Here is an 18,429-nt window from a genome sequence, read left to right on the forward strand (position 1 = left end):
ACAAAACCACGAGTGCACCGCGCTCCGCGCCAGGAAAATGTGACCTGCCAGGATGTGACGTCCTCATGGTATCTGAATAACCCGGCTAGAGCTCCCCCCCCCACTGCTGGGGAAACTTAACCCTATCCTGGTTAAACCAGGACACAATTGTAAATTTCTAGTCCCCAAAATTGCAAAGCAAAACCTAAGGATAGTTCCAATATAGCTGAAGTAGTAGTGACTGAAAGACAGCTTCTAACAACTTCTGAGGTGTATGGTCCACCAGACATCTCAGGAGAGCTAGACGCATAATTCCTTCTTTGCCAAAAAAGCATATGTTAGTGGCTGTCCACATGTGGACAACAGGCAAAGAAACATCATTGACTTAGCTGAATCACAGCAACATGTTTTTGTGGTGCTATCCAAAATAAATATACTGTCTGGATCAAAAAGAGGATTTGATGTAGCCTAGAAGCATATCACATTTTCTCTGGTTTAAGAGAATTACATTGCCTCTAATTGTACTAACACTGTCTACGTAAGTCCCACTAAACCCTATCTTTTGCTAAGTTCATCCCTGTAAATGTCTTAACTGGATATGTAAATACATGAAGTATCATTCTCTAATCAACAAAGCAAATACTTTAACAATTTTATTTTCCAACTGTATTTCCATGTTCCTTCATCTACTCTTTTCCTAAGTAACAATGAGCTTGAAAACAGTAATTTCCCACAGCAGTGCCTTGGCCATGCCAATATAAACTCATTATACCATGACCAGAGGTTTGAATCAACAAGTACAGCTAGGAAATAGATTCAGTATATATAACATAACCTACTTACCTTCGTGCAATACATTCATCAAGGTCATGGCTAATTGCATTAAGTGCATTAGCTTTACAGAAATCTTACTATAAAAAAGGGGGGGGGGAAACCAAAAAAACCCACTTGTCTGAGCAAACTCAATTCTGGAAATCAAAACCACTGTCCTTATTCTTATTTCTTCTTGTTTACACTGTAAACAGATTTGAGTATTACAAAAAGGCCCTTAAAATCCCAGTTTCTGCTGGAAGAAGTTATCCTTAGCACTACAAGTGTCTGTTTAAACAACTGCAGTGTAGATTAATCCCCTTCAGCATATTGCACCCCTATAAAATTCAAACCTTATAGCCTGGTTCATGTTTTATCTGCACCCTCAGGCTGTAGCAGCAGGGAATGCAATGTATGTCCTGCCTGGGCATCAGTGTAAATAAAACACATCAGCCCCTGATGGTCTGGTGGTTCTCTCTCTATTCCTACAATCATGAGATCTAATTTCCTGGGAGTGTGCATGTAACCTGCCTGCCAAGCCGGAACACAAGCCTTAATGCAGCTAAAACCTGACTCCCATTTAGATTATTTGGATGAAAGTGTTAAGAAAAAGACAGGTATGGAGGCTGAGCCCACATATCCTTCAAAGTAGGTTCAAGTGTATTCCTAGCTAAAGTGTGCATGGACCTGACACAGGAATATGATATTTGCCTGGCCCGTGGTCACTGTTGTAATGCCTACAATGCTGTCATTTGACTCCACATGTCTCACTCAGGATAGATAAATTGGCCTAACATCCTATAAATATCCTATAAATCAGGTACAATAAGGCCTTATCAGTTATGCGGTGCAAGAATTACAGCTGTCTAAGGGCAGCAATGATGCACAGAGCGTATCAGTGCCCATGGTTTGGGTGATACTGGCCCATCGCACCACTTTGCTACCCAGGAGTTAAAAAAAAATGGGAAAATGCAGTGTGACTAGAGCTTGTGCCTCTGTGAGGTCTCTCAGGCACAAGGTGACTGACCAAATCATGGGAAATCACAAGCACAGACATCACTTCCAAAAAATGTTCTAAACAATCTGTGTTGAACTGTTTATATTAGTTTGCCATATATTTTTTTGTGTATGACTTCTTAAACAAAAAGCAAAGTATGGCACTGTTGGAGCAAACCTGTTATTTGAAGTTCAGGCAAACTGAAGTACAAAGTAAACCAAAACCCTATTTGAATCTTACTAATGAGGCAAAGCTTTAAGGACGAAAGTGAGAAAAAGTTCAGTGAATTCAAGACCTGCAGCTTTAAATGCAAGAGCACAATCCACCACACTGGGGCAGTAATTCCCTGGTTTTGCTTAAAAAGCAGGTGGTGGATAGACAGTGCACAGTCCTTCCCAACGCTGCCATCTCATCTCACTGAGCAGTGCTGGGAAAACACACTCACACTGACACAAACTTTGTATTATACATATACACGTATGTACGTATAAATTTACACGTTACATACACACTCATATATACGTATGTATATACTATATATATGTATATATTATATGTACACACACACACATACACCAAAGTTCCTTATTTGATTTTTATGGTGCCTTGGGCATTCCCATACAACATTTCCTATAAAGCAGACTGTCAAGTGAAACTACAACTGTGAAATCACTCAAAAGCTACATCAAATGCTGTGGAAAACATTTCAGACTTACAATTATACATCTCAATCACAGAAGGGGAATAAGGGGTAATGGATGCAAGCTGCAAGAGGGTGAATGCGGCTTAGATATTAGGAAATGTATTTTCCAACTGGATGTGCTCAAGCACTGGCACAGGCTGCTTACAGCGGTTGTGTAGTCTTAATCTTTGGAGATTTTTAAAAATTGACTTGGTGAAGCCTTAAGACACTTTACCAGGGTTTGGATTTACTTTGGCCAGGAGCCTGGTCCAGGTATCTATTGATCTTCCTTCAAAACTAAATTATTCTATAATTCTATTAGTTTCTGATTATACTATGGATAACTTTATACACATTTACAAGCCTCAGTGATTGAAAGTGTTATCTGTATTTATCCAAAGAAACTATTTGGGATCGTGGACCAGCCATGTTTGTGTTCCAGTAATTGGAGGGATGCAAGAAAACTTCTGAGATTTCAACATTTTGCTTTTCCTTTGGTGAGTTTGGGAAATTTATTCATTTTTATGCATGGCTTCTAGATCTATGATTAATCACTTCCCTTCATGTAAACACAGCAGTTTTCCAGTATTTGTTTATTTTATTTTCCTAGCCAAGAAAAATAACCGAGGAACAAACAGTCAAGCAAAAGCCCCAAGCAGACAAACCAATACAGGCAAACAAACATGGACCCATCCCTACTTGGGAAGGCTGGAGACTGCAGAATGTAACATTTCATGTAGCAGAAAACACTATTATTCTAATCTGATGCAGCAGAGTTAAGAAGTTGCCTATAAAATTATCTTAACAATCCTTAGAAATATCTTATATCAATTCTTTATAGTATTATCAAAATGAAGCTCTATAAAAGAAGTCACACCTCAGGTATAACTCAATATAAATGTTTTAAACCCCTGAACATGGAAACTTTAAGTCTTAAAATACATCTGCTGTCACTGCTAAGGCTAACACTCCAAGCATGAAATGGATTGTGCTCAATCTACTTCACCTATTTTCATGTTATCCTGTTTCTAGAAACATGACTCCAAATTCTTCAAATTCTTGTTTCCTATCTTGCACCATATTTTCAATAAACCCTTGGTCATCAATGTTTGATGTTGATTTTGGAATAGCTGGGTGGAGGTGAGAGTCTGACGGAGCTTGTTTAGGGTAGGAAAAGCCAAGAGAGAAAGCAGCAGAAAACCTGCTCTGGGTTTAAAGCAGAAGGTCAAATGAGTTGGATTTTTTGTATTTTAATTGCCGTGGATCAACTTTAATAGGTTATAGGTAAATACAAGATATGTTTTGAGTCTTTCTTTCCTTTGTTCCTGGAGTTGTACTAGATTTATTCAGATTTTGTAAAAAGATGATTATTTAATATTTTCATTCATTATTTCTTCATTAATGCAAATATTTCCCAGTTCCAACAGCCAGCCAGTGTTGTAGCTTTGCACAGGGCTTGTGATGTATTTTCCTCACTCAAAAAGGATGGAGCCAGTGGTTTCTGATAGATGCCCCTGAGTAAAACGGCCATTTTGGGCATATATGAGCTTTGAAAATAGAGCAGGGAATTTGACCCAGCAGCCCTGGAGTTCAAACACAGCTCAGGGACAGGATGCAGCCTTGGCCTCTGCCCCATGCAGGCAGCAAATCTGTGCTGCCCATCTGGGAGAAAGTACGAGTGCCTGGGCCAGAACTCCTTCCAGCTTGGCACATAGCGGCGGCTGGTGCTCCTTACCCCAGCTCTCAGCTGCTCTGGCTTTACAGTGATTGAGCCTGCAGAGACATGTGAGAATATAGCCCTCAGCTCTGTTTTTTTGTCTCTCCCATGTTAGACCTGTTTACTGGCTCCCAAATGGGTCTTATTTCAGAATGGTCTAAAGGCTGTCTTGATTTTACCCATTAAAAAAACCCCATTCAAACCACCTGTCCCACCATCTTGAAGCATCACAGAAAGCCACAGCAGTGGCACACCTTGAACAGGGAACCTGGATATATTTCCTTAGGTCATGCTGCAATAATGGACACTGAAAACTGCAGAGCTGTCAGGCTATATTTTTATATTTCTCATCCACACAATTCCACATCTGCTAACTGACTGCCCGTTGCCTGATTTGTAAATATGAAAATCTCTGTCCCTGTTCTGTCTCTGTTCACTGTCCCTGTGATTTACGTTTATTGTTCTGAAGTCTAGTTTCTTCTTCTGGGGCTGGCATGACTCCAGTCTTGGCAGTGTCATAAGGGTTGAATTACTTCAGTTGCTGGGTTTTATTCTGCAGAAAAATGATTAGGTGACATGGCCTTGTGCCTATTCGCTTCCTTCCCTTGCTCTTGAGCCTTGACAGGCTGAGCAGTGATGTGAGTAAATTGACCGCAAGTTTTCTATACCTGCTAGAAGCTAAGCTGAAACTGCTAGTTACCTGGAAAAAACACAGCGATTTATTGATGTGTTACATTTGAACACTTTTTTTCATAAGTAATTTTCACTAAAACCAATGCTGGAGTTTGCACACTGTGGCTCAGAAAGGAACAGGGACTTTTCAGAGTTTTAGTGATAATTCTTCAACCAAGCAGGTGGCGTTTTAGCAAACTGTGTTAAGTTATCATTCCCCAGAAGTTTTGTTTCTAACTGCAGACCAGAAGGCTTGTGAAATTATAGAATCTAAGGAGGACTCAGAAGAACAGAGTAAATACATTTCCCTATTTATGGTTGGGAAATGTTCTTGTTTTTACTGTTTTTTTGTGGAGGACAGGTAGGCAATAATGTTGTATGAAAGGTCTGCAAGCAGCTTTCCAAGGGAAGGGGGTTGAGTGGAACAAATATATCATAAACAACATGTCCTCCCACCAAAAAAACGACCAAAGCAGTTTGTCTGAGTTTTGGTAAAAAAACCTTCTTTAATCTACATGAGGTAGATCAAGGCATGAACGTCTCATCGCTGTATGTTCAGCACAACACGAGTGCTCAGTAAGAAAACACTAAATCGCCCCCCGCAGCTATAAACAGCAAGGCTGTAGTCTCTCTTAACCCAGAGATAGAGCTGACTTGTGTGTATTTGGTGCTACTACTTTGTGATGAGCAAAATAAGGGGTGTTAGAAGGCTTTCATTGTTAGGACAGAAAAGTTACCCTACTTTTAAAGGAAATAGTAAGTTCTACTTACTTGGAGTTTAGCCCTAGGTATGGTGCTGCCACCAGCTTCTACTGTCATTAGTGCTTCTATGGCTGCCTGATATCTGGCATCAAAAAGAGCACCTTTTGTATTCAGAATGCATTGGGACAGGGTCTGTGTGTCCTTACCTCCATACAGGATCCCCAGCAGAGAAGTCTGTGCCTGTGGGAATCCAGCCAGCACTGTCTGCTCCAGAGCTCCTGTTGCCCCTCCATGGGCTGCTCCCAGACAGTCTAAAAGTCCACACCAAGCTTCCTTTCTCTGGATTTATTTACTGGATATGGGGGAAAAAAATAATATATTGTCATGAAAAATATTATTACTTTCATTCACATTATTACTCACTGCACTTTCACATAAAGTTCCTGAGGTTTGACTTCAGAAAGCATCAAAATGACGAGAGAGGGATTGGAGTGACAGCCTGACAGTGCTCTAGAAGCACTCTGTGTTTTTTCCCTGAAAGGATGAAGTTGGCTGAAATGGGAGCGTGAAGGTTTCTTATCTCTTTCATCAGAAGAAAACTTCTATTTTTTCCTCCTCTTGACCAGCACCATTTCCTATTGCTTCTGTATAGGAAAGGTCAGAAGATTTACTTTCTTATAAATAAATTTATAACTACACTAGATCAAATTCCTTATTGGGAAAAACTCACTTTTTCCCAAACCTCCTTCTTAACCTTCTCATATTCTTACATTGTTTGTATATTTAGAAACTTGCTTATGCAATAAATATACAATATATTGTGAATATGTAACATATCCTATATATAGTCTCTGTACATATGTATCTACACAATGTAATGTGTTTATGTATATGTGCATCTATATTTATATAAAGACAGTTTGTAAAATACAGTTCTATATAAATAGACATGCTTGCACACATGCACATACAGACACACACTTTGAATTTAATCAAATGTCTACAGCACTCAAAGTATTATGCCATAATACTCTGATTAAAAATCACTGGACTTGCCTCAATGGTGATCAATGCCAAACTAGCAGAATTTTCACTTCCTGGTTAATCCAGACCCAGGAAAAGAAGATATTTTCCATTTTTAGTATGAACTAAATGAACTGTGGATTCATTCTTCTGTGAGTAGAGGGTTTGGCAAAATATATATGTCTTCTAGACCTGAAATGTAACCAAGACATTTAGCTCACAGGATTCTGGCACTCTCAAACCTGGGCTACTGTTGCTGTACAGACTTCATCCATGGTCATGTGCTATTAATATAGGTTAAAACTCAAAAACCAGAATTTTAATATTTTTTCTTCAATCCATCACTATAAATCACAAATGAAAGGCCAAATTCCAAGAGCAAAATAAATCTCCAGTCAAAATAAATCTCTTTTTCTACTGGTTGGAGATATTATTAAAACTGACTGAGACCCACAGGATATGAAATCTTTGAAGTTGTCAGAAAAATTGTCATTAACTTTTCAAAAACAGCCATAGCTTCTGTATTTTGGATACTAAATAAGTTACACTTTGAGCTCACTCTAAAAGAGCTGCTAGACATATTTCAACTGAAAAATCAAGTGGGAGCAGGTTTCTTCTGTCTGAAGCTCAAGCCCTATAATTTCGTAAAATGTCTTAAAAAGTTTTCCTCAATCATCTCCCAGTGACAACCATAGCATCACTTTGTCATGCCCAAAGTAATTCTGTAAGTGACCCTCAAAGTTATCAGTGTTTAGGGAAAAAACATGCAGGGAGTGAACTCTTCTGGCACAGGGTAAAAAATGTGTTTATGGATTAAACCACTGTGGTGGTTTTTATGGAAACAGTTTCAAAACTTCATTTTCAAAACAGAAAAAAAAAAAAGCAGAGATAGCTCATCTGCTAATATTTGCAATGAAAATAGATTGAGCAGGAAAGACATTTCAGTTCTTAAGCTGTTTGAGGGTCTTTCAGATCACCTGGCAAACACATATTATATTTAGTCTACCTTTCAAGTACACAGAATTCAGTAGGACAGCAAAGGCAAAAATAAAAAAAGTCAGAGGTGCTCTCTGCAGAGCAGAGGAGGGAAAGCTGAGTTTGATTCCAGCTCTGACACAGACCTCCCACCTCACGTTAGACTGTGTCTACGTTGCAAGCTCTTGTTGGTGCAGCTCAGGCTTAGGGTTTTGTGCTAATCCAGCTAAAATAAACACACATTTCAAGGCAGACGGGTTACCGCAGACGCCAGCATGGACTAGTGCCCTGAGCACATCTGTGGGTGAGTGTTACAGGCCACTGGCTACCACAGCTATGTTAATCACAGTCTCTAAACTAGAGAGGGTAAAACTAGACTTAGTGCCCCTGCAGGTGCAGGTACTGATGTATCTCACACTAGCTGCAAATACATTAATGCCACAATCAGCTCAACGTGAAGTTGCCAGTGTGGACCCCCTGTGTGCTGCAGGAGTTTTCCTACACACTGGAAAGTGCTAGCAGGGTTTCACATAGAAAATAGCAGAGACAATGTTTCTGTGCTTGTTTCTTGTCGGTGTGAGAGAAAAAATAGCTTGTTTTCCACTCCTATCTTGTCTCTTATAAATTCTCCAGTGACAGTTTTATTCTGTGCTTTCTTATGTCTTTCACAAGTGGAAGTCTATAGAGTTGGAATAACACAAGTAATAACCACAAAAATAGGAATAAATAATGAAGTGCAGCACTGTTACAAGTCAACTATCTGGCCAAAAAGACTTCTTCAATGTTTCTTCTGTTCTTGTCATTTTGATGCTCCAAGCTATTTGCTGGGGCTAGGATGAGGGAATTGCTGGCAGCAATCCCTGTCAAGACCTGGTCAAAGAAGTCAGAAGCCAGAGAGAGGGACGCTTGTTTTCTCTGTCTGTAATTTGTTTTCTGTTCATGTATTTCCTTTGGGCTTTACAGGAGGAGATGTGAATGTAGGTGTTTTAAGTGAAATGTTGTTCCAGACCTCCTCTAGCATGTTTACCAGTTCTTGCTTCTCTTGGGATGAATATAAGCATTACCTTCTTTGTGAAATCTATAAGGACATCCACAAGTTCCTGCAGAGTTCAGTGGGAATATGACATAAAAAACTTTGAAATCTACTAAAAAACCTGCTCCCATGGAGTCAGGTTCCCACCCATTTGTCATATACTGTGTTGCTGATCAGCTTTGCCTTAAAATAGTGCATTCCAACAGAAAAAGACTTTCAAGTATTTTAAAATATTATCTGTGTTGATGGGTCAACAAAAGCAGCCAGGTGTCAGCCTGGTCTTTTAAAAACCCATAGACTCAGAAGTCCACCCTCATCCTGAGATGGGATCAGCTTTATAGATATCTTGTCTCAGTCTGCTTTTAAAACCTCAGATGCTGGTGACTCCATGGCTACCATAACCCATACACATGCTTTATTGTCCCTAAATGTAAGTTTTTCTTTCTCTTTTTTTTGTGATCTCAAGTTTTCTTGCTATATTTTCAGGCCATACTGTCACAGCACAGAGCGTTAGAACAGATTATTCTCTTCCTCTTTGCCACAGCCTCCTATGCCTTTGAGAACTATTGTAATTTCAGTAATTTCTTTCAGACTAAACACCAATTCTTTCAATTATTTTCCTCAAAAATCATGGTTTTTAGACTCTTCTCATTTAAGATTTTTTATTCCAAAATTTTTTATGTCTCATACTAAAAGTGGCTCTTCAGCTGAAGCCCTGCCAACACAAAAGAGAGCTGTACTATGGCTTTCTCTTACTAGATCACCTTCAGTTTATGCTGGTCATTTTCTTGAAAGCATGTCACAGGTGACTTTAATTTCATTCCTGATCTGCCATAAGCCCTGGATCCATTTTTTTGGTAGAATTCCTACCTAATCTGTTGCTTCCCAGCATGAATCTGCAGATAGATCTGTACCTACACCTGCAGGGGCACTGCAGATGAATCTGCTCACGTTGTAATTGAATTATATTCTATCTGGGGTTTTCCCCAGATCATTTTTCTAATTTATCCACATGATTGTACATTTAGCCTGCCTTCCAGCAGCTCTGCAGTCTCTGACAACTCTGGGAAAGGACTGTCTTGATTTGAATGTTCTGCTTTTTTGCAGAGTTAATGCCTAAGGACTTTCCTGAGTCTGGGCAAAGCTATTCCTTGATATAACACCACTGACTTCAGCTAAGGTCTGCTGTTCCTCACATTGTCAGGCTCAGAGCTCGCTGCATATAAATCAGATTTTGTGAGAGGTCTTATGATGCTGCTGTCCAGCTTGCCCAAGGAACTCCTCTCTTCCCTTACAAGGCTGGAGCGAGGCACCGCTGCTCTGACCTCCTGAAGGAGGATCTGCTTCTGGCCATGCTCTTGTTCCAGCATCTGAGATGGGCAAGCTATTTGGTGCAAAGTTAAAGGGACAGCAACAGTTTGCACAAATTTATATAATGATTTTACACGGTGTTGAATGCTGGCACCTGCTGCTTGAGGTTTTCATAACTTCTGCCTGGTGTTAAAGAGAATGTTTCCCTGCCTTTTTTGCTGTGTTGGAAATGCGCACCAGTTCCTGGGGAGACCAACTGAAGTCCCAGGCTGGATTGTGAACCCCTTATCTCGTTAACATGTAGTTATTTACACATGGAGTAGCTCCACTAAAATTAAAGAAGTTTTTTTTTGGTGACTAACTCCATCTTGATGGGACCAAGATCTGGCTATTGTCAAATATATAAATAAATGAAAATGAAAGAGGTTTCTCCTTCAACCTCCCCATATACTTTAATTCTAGTTATTTTAGGGATCACTTGTAATAGCAACATATGAAAAAAACAAATAGGCCAGATACTATTTTCTTCAGGTTCTGTTATAGCAACCATCCCTTCCTACACTGTCTTGTTTCAAGGCACTGTTAATAACTTCATTGTTAATTCACAGTGTTTCATAGAATCATTGAATCACACAATGGTTTGGGTTGGAGGGGACCTTAAAGATCATCTAGTTCCAACCCCCCTGCCATGGGCAGGGACACCTTCCACTACACCAGGTTGCTCAAAGCCCCGTCCAACCTGGCCTTGAACACTTCCAGGGAGGGGGCAGCCACCACCTCTCTGGGCAACCTGTTCCAGTGTCTCACCATACTCACAATAAAGAATTTATTTCTAATATCTAATCTAAATCTACCCTCTTCTAGTTTAAAACCATTACCCCTTGTCCTATCACTACACTCCCTGATAAAGAGTCCCTCCTCATCTTTCCTGTAGCCCCCTTTAAGTACTGAAAGGATGCTGTAAGGTCTCCCTGGACCCTTCTCCAGGCTGAACAACTCCAACTCTCTCAGCCTGTCCTCATAAGGAAGGTGCTGTACTGATCATCTTCATGGCCTCCTCTGGACTCACTTGAGCTGGTCCATGTCCTTCTTATGTTGGGGGCCCCAGAGCTGGACACAGCACTGCAGGTGGGGTCTTACATGAGAAACCTCCTGTTAGCTGCATTGTTGTGGGAATGCATCACGAATTTTGAAATCTTTCAAGGCTGCTCTTTACAAAGCAGCTTGAATTCACATTTCCAGCAGTACAGTAGAAATGGAGGGGCAAACTTATAACGTTCATCATCACTTTCCCAGTGAGCCTTTCTCATTTGTCAAACTGATCTAGCTCCATTCACTTTCCTGAAAAAATTTGCTCATCTACATGTCTCTTTCTTAGCCCACCAGAAAAGTCCTAAAAGGCTTAGATACTGAAGCAGGATTAAGATGAATTATCAATGCCTAAACCCCAAACTTGTCATAAATCCTTGCTCAGCGGCTCCCTGAGTTCACCAGGTACCTAAAGTCACCTTTGTTTTTCTTTCAGCTGCTGAGCTTATCTGTGAAATTCATACTTGATAATAGCAGCAACGCAGAATTTCATGCAGTTTCGAATGCAGCCTCATGTTTGCATTGAAGTATTTGTTGTCTAGGCAAGGAGGGGAAAGGCTGTCTCCACTCCCCAGTTTTAGTGGTGGAGTGCAGATAACCTTCTGTGTTTGTCTTCTCCTTTGGGTGATGAGGAAATCAGGATGCAGAAACAGTGTGGGGAGCTGGAACCGGTTGCCACTGAGCCTTCTTCCAGGCAGTATTGATGACCACAAGATTAACTTCATACATGGTCTTTCTCAATCTTCCTGCAGTTTCTGGGACAGACTATTTTCTTGTACAGCAAGCAGATAAAAAAATGTAATACCCTCTTTCTTTCACCGTCAGGGGAACATGGAAAACAACGCAGTTTGCTGATGAAGTAATGATGAAAAGGAGACAGTGGTATCAATGTCAGTATAACATTTTCCTTGCTGGAAGTTGTGTGAGCTGTCTTGTTGTGTGTATGTAGTATCCTTCCACCTAACTTTCTGTGATCCTTGCTTTTCTGCAGGGTAACAGCTATATTATTCAGGATGGGCACCACTGACTGGCCCCATCCTGGCGTGACTAACTCTCTGAATTAGGTTGCAAACTCTGTTGTGTGCATTGCTCCATCTTTGTAGAGTTGTCTCTGAGCTGCTTTCTTTCTTCGAATAGATTTTGTTATCTTCTGCAGCATAGCCTAGCCTCTCCCTGAAGCTATATTTAGAGCCATTATTCCATCATGTTCTACACTATTTCTCTGTACTCTCCATCAACTTGTCTTGAAGGGAACTAGCACAAAATACTTGTCTCTACCAATACTTTTCAATCACTTTGCCCTTCTGTGCACCCTGAATTGAGGCCAGAAGCCCTATTAAGTTGTTAGAGCTCTAGCCTGGTTAGGTTTTTACAAATCCAGATCATTTACTGGCAGAACGGACTATACAGGTATTGCTACAGAAAATAAAAAGGTAATTTAAGGCATGAGATCACTCAAGAAGAGCTAAATATAACACACTGATATATTTGTTGAGGAGAAATCTTTGCAGCAAATCTAGTGTTTATTCCCCTACAGCCCATCTTTGAGGATTCCCGATTTGGCAGCAGACCATGATCTATGTAAGAACTGCCTTTTTGTCTTTCTCTGAGTTGCATGCACTGATTTCCTGATGAAATGTTTATAATCATTCTGATGACATGAGGAAGTATTTTCCTCACATTCCCTCATATTCTGGGGGGGAAAAAACCACCAAAAGTAGTTTTCATAGTTCACTCTTTCTGTTACCTGGTTGAACATATGTTCTGTAACAGATTTGTGCTGCTTTAATATTTACCTTTTTTCCAGCTATAACATAGAGCAGTGTCTCAGAAGTCTTTTAGGACTTTCATCTTTTATTGTGATGGAAACTAGCTATATTATTGGTGTGGAGGCCTCTGTGGCCCTCTGCTTTAGTCAGTTGGCTGCAGGGTCCTTCACAAGATTTGTATGTCATTTTTGGTGTGGGTTTTGTGTGGTGGTGTCTTCTAGCTAGGTGTTAGCTCTACATGTTCTACATTTTGTCTCCACTTATTTTTACGAATTACAAGCAATTCAACTTCACTGACTCACTGTTTGCAAAGGACAAACCCTTTGGTAAATGTTCAGTCTAAATTTCCATATTACCAGTAATAAATTCTGGCTATAACATGTCCTAACATTAATAAATTATTTGTTTAAGGGGCTCAATTAGTGATTCCTCCAGTGAATCATGATACTGATCTTTGCGTTCAAGGGTTAATTTAATTTTTTTAGAAACAAACCAGCCAGCTAAAATGTTTGTGACTGATGACAAGTGAAGCTATAGAGGAGGGAATGAGTGGGAGAAGTACAATATTGGAGTTGTCTGGGAAATGTGAGGGGTTGTACTGTCATGTTTTACTGCTCAGGAGCATACCTGAGAACTATCAGTGAGTGAAATGTCATGAATACAGATGTAGATGTCTATTCTCATGTCAAAGCAGTATAATTTACAGAGAGGAAAGCTGACGCAACTATCTGCCTGTGTTTCTACACTCATTCATATGTCGGCTGACTTTAAAGAAACTAGAAAAAACTGTTGGACATGTGCAGCCATAGAAAGTGTAATTCTGCAAGGAATGGAATCATCTCCTGGTTATAACCCAGTTTTGTTGGAAGGGCTATAACCAGTAGATGATTAACTTTTACTATTCTTGTTCTTTACTACTAGTGAATCCAAATGCACCAAGACTCTAGGATCAATGCTTATTTAGCAGCTTCGTTGACAGTGTCTGGATTCCCCCGTGTGTGCCAGAGCACCTGGAGAGATAGATGGAGGTGTTGCCTGGGTTCTGGCCAAATGCCCTGGTGACAACAGGATGCCCCACTCTAACTGTCCTAGTTAATTGCTAAACTTGCTGTTAAAGGAATATTAAAGCTCTAGGATCAAAAATACTCGAAAGGTGATAGGCAAACCTGAAGTTTCTTGTACAACTTTGCATGCACATTTTAAGTTAGTCTTGAGTAAAAAAATAAAACTAATTCCAGGTTATATATAGTCTTCTAGTTAGTGTCACATCAAATTTAACACTGCTATGACAGTATGCAGATATGCACATAGAAACTCATTAAGTCATGGACAGAGAATTACAAGCTACCTGAGCCAAGTAAGAAAGAGATCTCCCCAGGGTTCTTTGCCAGGATATCTCATAGTTACTACTGACAAAGGTAAGACCAAGCTTCTGGTTTTAATTATATATTCTAAATGTTGTGTCCTTTAATAGCAGTCATTCTTAGTTTTTTTCCTCATCCCCTCTTAATTTTCGACCTATTCTGCATTGAACCGTCCACATGCATTGAACCTGCTGTTCCCATCACTCCATTTTTCAGTATCTTTGTTGCCGCATCAGTCTGTGTGTCAGGACCTGTGCCAGTACCAACCACCACGCTACCTCCTGGCCCTTCCCTGCTGTTGTCACCTCCTTCCAGAAGATCACTGCTTTCTTGCTCTTCACTTACTTTTGAAAAAATCAGAAAGAATTGAAGGTAAGCATGTAGAGGATCTGGCAATTTAGTCAGCATAATTTGTGCCAGATGTTACGTATAGATTTTCTGATGCTCTGCTCCTTGGACTTTATGCCTCTTTTGCACCAGCTTCATTGCTTTCAGGAAATACTTTCTCTCCACACATGCCCCCACCACGTGATGGCTCATCTCAGAAAACTTCTCTTGGGAACTCTTAGAGTACAACTTTCCTGTGACATGGAGTGACGGGAGTTTACATTCACATTGTTAATGTAAAAACACATCCTACAAAAGATATGAGAAGTCTAGCTGTTATCCAACCTCTGACTGAAAAGGGGTCATGAGGAAATTTCACATACAGGCCTTCCAATACCTGCCATGTGTCACATGTTTCTCATGTCAGTCCCCATTGGGATACCAACAGGTTGGTCCTGAGTATCTTCCTGGCAGTCACATTATTTTATTTATGTTCTTTGGAAACAAAGGTACCTTTCCCAAGACAAAATCCTTCTAGGAGATATTTCATCTTGGAGAATATTTCAATGCAGGACAAACATAATTATCTCCTGTGGCAAAATAAAACCTGTTCTGTTTTGATGGGAAAGGAATTGAAGGATTTTTATGCATCCCTATTGTGTCTGGTAGATTTTGCCTTTTCTCAGAAGTGAGGGTAAGATGTAATCATCCCATCACTTCTCATCACGCTTTACCATGGGTGGCCATAATCATGACAAAAAAATCACTATAAGAGCTGTTGGGATTTACTCCAGAAATGCTAATTTGTGGTATCATGTAACTCCTGGAAATCATGTACCTAGTGACTGAAAAGTTGCCTGGTGGAAAAGGACATGGGGGTGTTGGTTGACAGCCAGCTGAATGTGAGCCAGCAGTGTGCCCAGGTGGCCAAGAAGGCCAACAGCATCCTGGCTTGTATCAGAAATAGTGTGGCCACCAGGACTTAGGGAAGTGATCGTCCCCCTGTACTCGGCACTGGTGAGGCTGCACCTTGAATACTGTGTTCAGCTTTGTGCCCCTCACTACAAGAAAGACATTGAGGGGCTGGAGCGTGTCCAGAGAAGGGCAACAAAGCTGGTGAAGGGTCTAGAGCACAAGTCTTATGAGGAGCAGCTGAGGGAAGTGGGGTTGTTTAGCCTGGAGAAAAGGAGTCTGAGGGGAGACCTTATCACTCTCTACAACTACCTGAAAGGAGGTTGTAGCCAGGTGGATGTCAGTCTCTTTTCTCAAGTAAGAAGTGATAGGACAAGAGGAAACGGCCTCAAGTTGTGCCAGGGGAGGTTTAGATTTGATATTAAGAAAAAGTTCTTCACTGAAAGGGTTGTCAAGCATTGGAATAGGCTGCCCAGGGAAGTGGTGGAGTCCCCATCCCTGGAGGTATTTAAAAGAGGTGTAGATGTGGTGCTTAGGGACATGGTTTAGTGGTGGGCTTAGCAGTGCTAGGTTTACAGTTGATCTTGATGATCTTAAAAGTCTTTTCCAACCTAAATGATTTTATGACTTTATGATTCCTAGATCTGAACAGCAAAAATGTCTTTCCAGAGGATGCATGAAATGAAAATACAGTGTTTATTGCAGCTGCTGTTCTGACTTGTTTAAAAGGCCATTGCCACACAACAGAGAAAACCCAACCACAGTTCTGTGGTTTCTTTTTGAATAGCTTTTTTCCTGGGGAAATTATATGTATTGACCTCAACTTATACATGGAGCATGTTAAGGAAGCAAATTTATGTAGCTGTCTGATTAAGGACAACTTCATTAGTTTTCTAATAAATTAGATTTATTAAACATACAGCCTAGGCACTTTTCTGTATTAAAGGAAAGAAAAGGAAAAAAAAGCGAAATAAACCCAGCAACTTTAGTAGATGTTTATCTAGATCTCACAGTTATTGTTAGAGCTTTTTCCTAAAGAAATGTTCTCATTCCATACTCATTTCCCATTTGTATTTTTATGCCAGCTCCATCAATAATGCATCTCAGCAAAAAGGCTGTCGTGTGCAACACTGTAAACGGAACATTCCTTGCTGTAGGCATAGCAGTAGCCTGTGTCCTTCCATTCCAACACTCAAGTGCATGGAGTTCCAGCTGGGGATGGATGAGGAGCCGACCAAGAGCTTATGGGTCAGGATTAAAGGGAAGGCAGGGACAGGTGACATTATAGTAGGGGTCTGCTACAGGCCACCGAACCAGGAAGACTGAGCAAATGAGGTCCTCCATAGACAGATGGGAGCAGCCTCACGTTCACAAGCCCTGGTCCTCATGGGGAACTGTCACATGACAGTCCAGTATTTGTCAGAGGACAACACAGCAGGGCATAAGCAAGCCAGGAGGTTTCTTGAATGGGTTGATGATAATTTCCTTCTCCAAGTGATAGAGGAGCCAACAAGGAGAAGTGCTATGCTGGACCCTGTTCTCACCAACAAGGAGGGGCTGGTGGGGAGTGTGAAGCTCAAGGGCAGCCTTGGCTGCAGTGACCATGAAATGGTGCAATTCAAGATCCTTGTGGCAGTGAGAAGGGTGCACAGCAAGCTCACTACTGTAGACTTCAGGAGAGCTGACTTTGGCCTTTTCAGGGATCTGCCTGGCAGAGTAGCATGGGATAAAGCCCTGGAGGGAAGAGAGGCCCAAGAAAGCTGGTTGATATTCAAAGATCACTCCCTGGAAGCTCAGGAGTGGCACTTCCTAACAAAAGGAAGTCAGGTAAGAACACCAGGAGGACTGCATGGATGATCGAGTAGTTCCTGGAAAACTCAAACACAGAAAGGAAGCCTACAGAGTGTGGAAGCAAGGACTAGTAGCCTGGGAGGGATACAGAGAAACTGTCTGAGCAGTCAGGGATCAGGTTAGTAAAGCCAAAGCCCTGATAGAATTAAATCTGTCCAGGAATGTCAAGAGCAAAAAGAAAAGCTTCTATAGGTATGTTAGTATAAAGGAAGAATAGGGAAAATTCCTCTCCAAAGGGAAATAGGAGACCTGTTTACCCAGGATATGGAGAAGGCTGAGGTACTCAATGAGCTTTTTGCCTCAGTCTTCACTGGCAACCAATCCAGTCACACTGCCCAAAATACAGAAAGACAAGGCAGGGACTGGGAGAATGAAGATCCACCCACTGGAGGAGAAGATCAGGTTCAAGACCATCCAAGGAACCTGAAAGTGCACAAATCAACAGGACCTGATGAGATGTATCTGTGGGTCCTGAGGGAACTGAAGGACTAAGTGTTTAAGCCACTGTCCATCATATTTGAGAAGATGTGGCAGTCCAGTGAAGTTCCTGCTGATTGGAAAAGTAGAAACATAACCCCAATTTTTAAAAAAGGAATAAAGGAAGACCTGGGGAACTACAGACCAGTCAGTCTCAGCTCTGTGTTCAGCAAGGTCATGGAGTGGATACTCCTGGAAACTATGCTAGGACACATGGAAAATAAGGAGGTGATTGGTGACAGCAACATGGCTTCACTAAGGGCAAATCATGCCTGATGAATTTGGTGGCCTTTGGTGGAGAAGGGAGGATCAACTGTTGTAATCTACCTGGACTGGTGCAAAGGATTTGATACTGTCCTGCATGACATCCTTGTCTCTTAAATTGGAGAGACATGAATTTGACGGATGGACCACTTGGTGGATGAGGAATTGGCTGGGTGGTTGCACTCAAAGAGTTGTGATTAATGGCTCTATGTTCAAGTGGAGAGCAGTGATGAGTGGCATTCTTCAGGGGTCAGTACCGGGACCGCTGTTATTTAACATCTTTGTTGGCGACATGGACAGTGGGATTGAGTGCACCCTCAGCAAATTTGCCAGAAACACCGAGCTGTGTGGTGCAGTCAACACACTGGAGGGAAGGGATGTGCCATCCAGAGGGACCTGGACAGGCTGGAGAGGTGGGCCCGTGCAAACCTCATGAAGTTCAGAAAGGCCAAGTGCAAGGTCCTGCACATGGGTT

The sequence above is a fragment of the Strix uralensis genome, chromosome 2 (genome assembly GCF_047716275.1).
Source record: "Strix uralensis isolate ZFMK-TIS-50842 chromosome 2, bStrUra1, whole genome shotgun sequence".
NCBI classification, from domain to species: Eukaryota; Metazoa; Chordata; class Aves; order Strigiformes; family Strigidae; genus Strix; species Strix uralensis.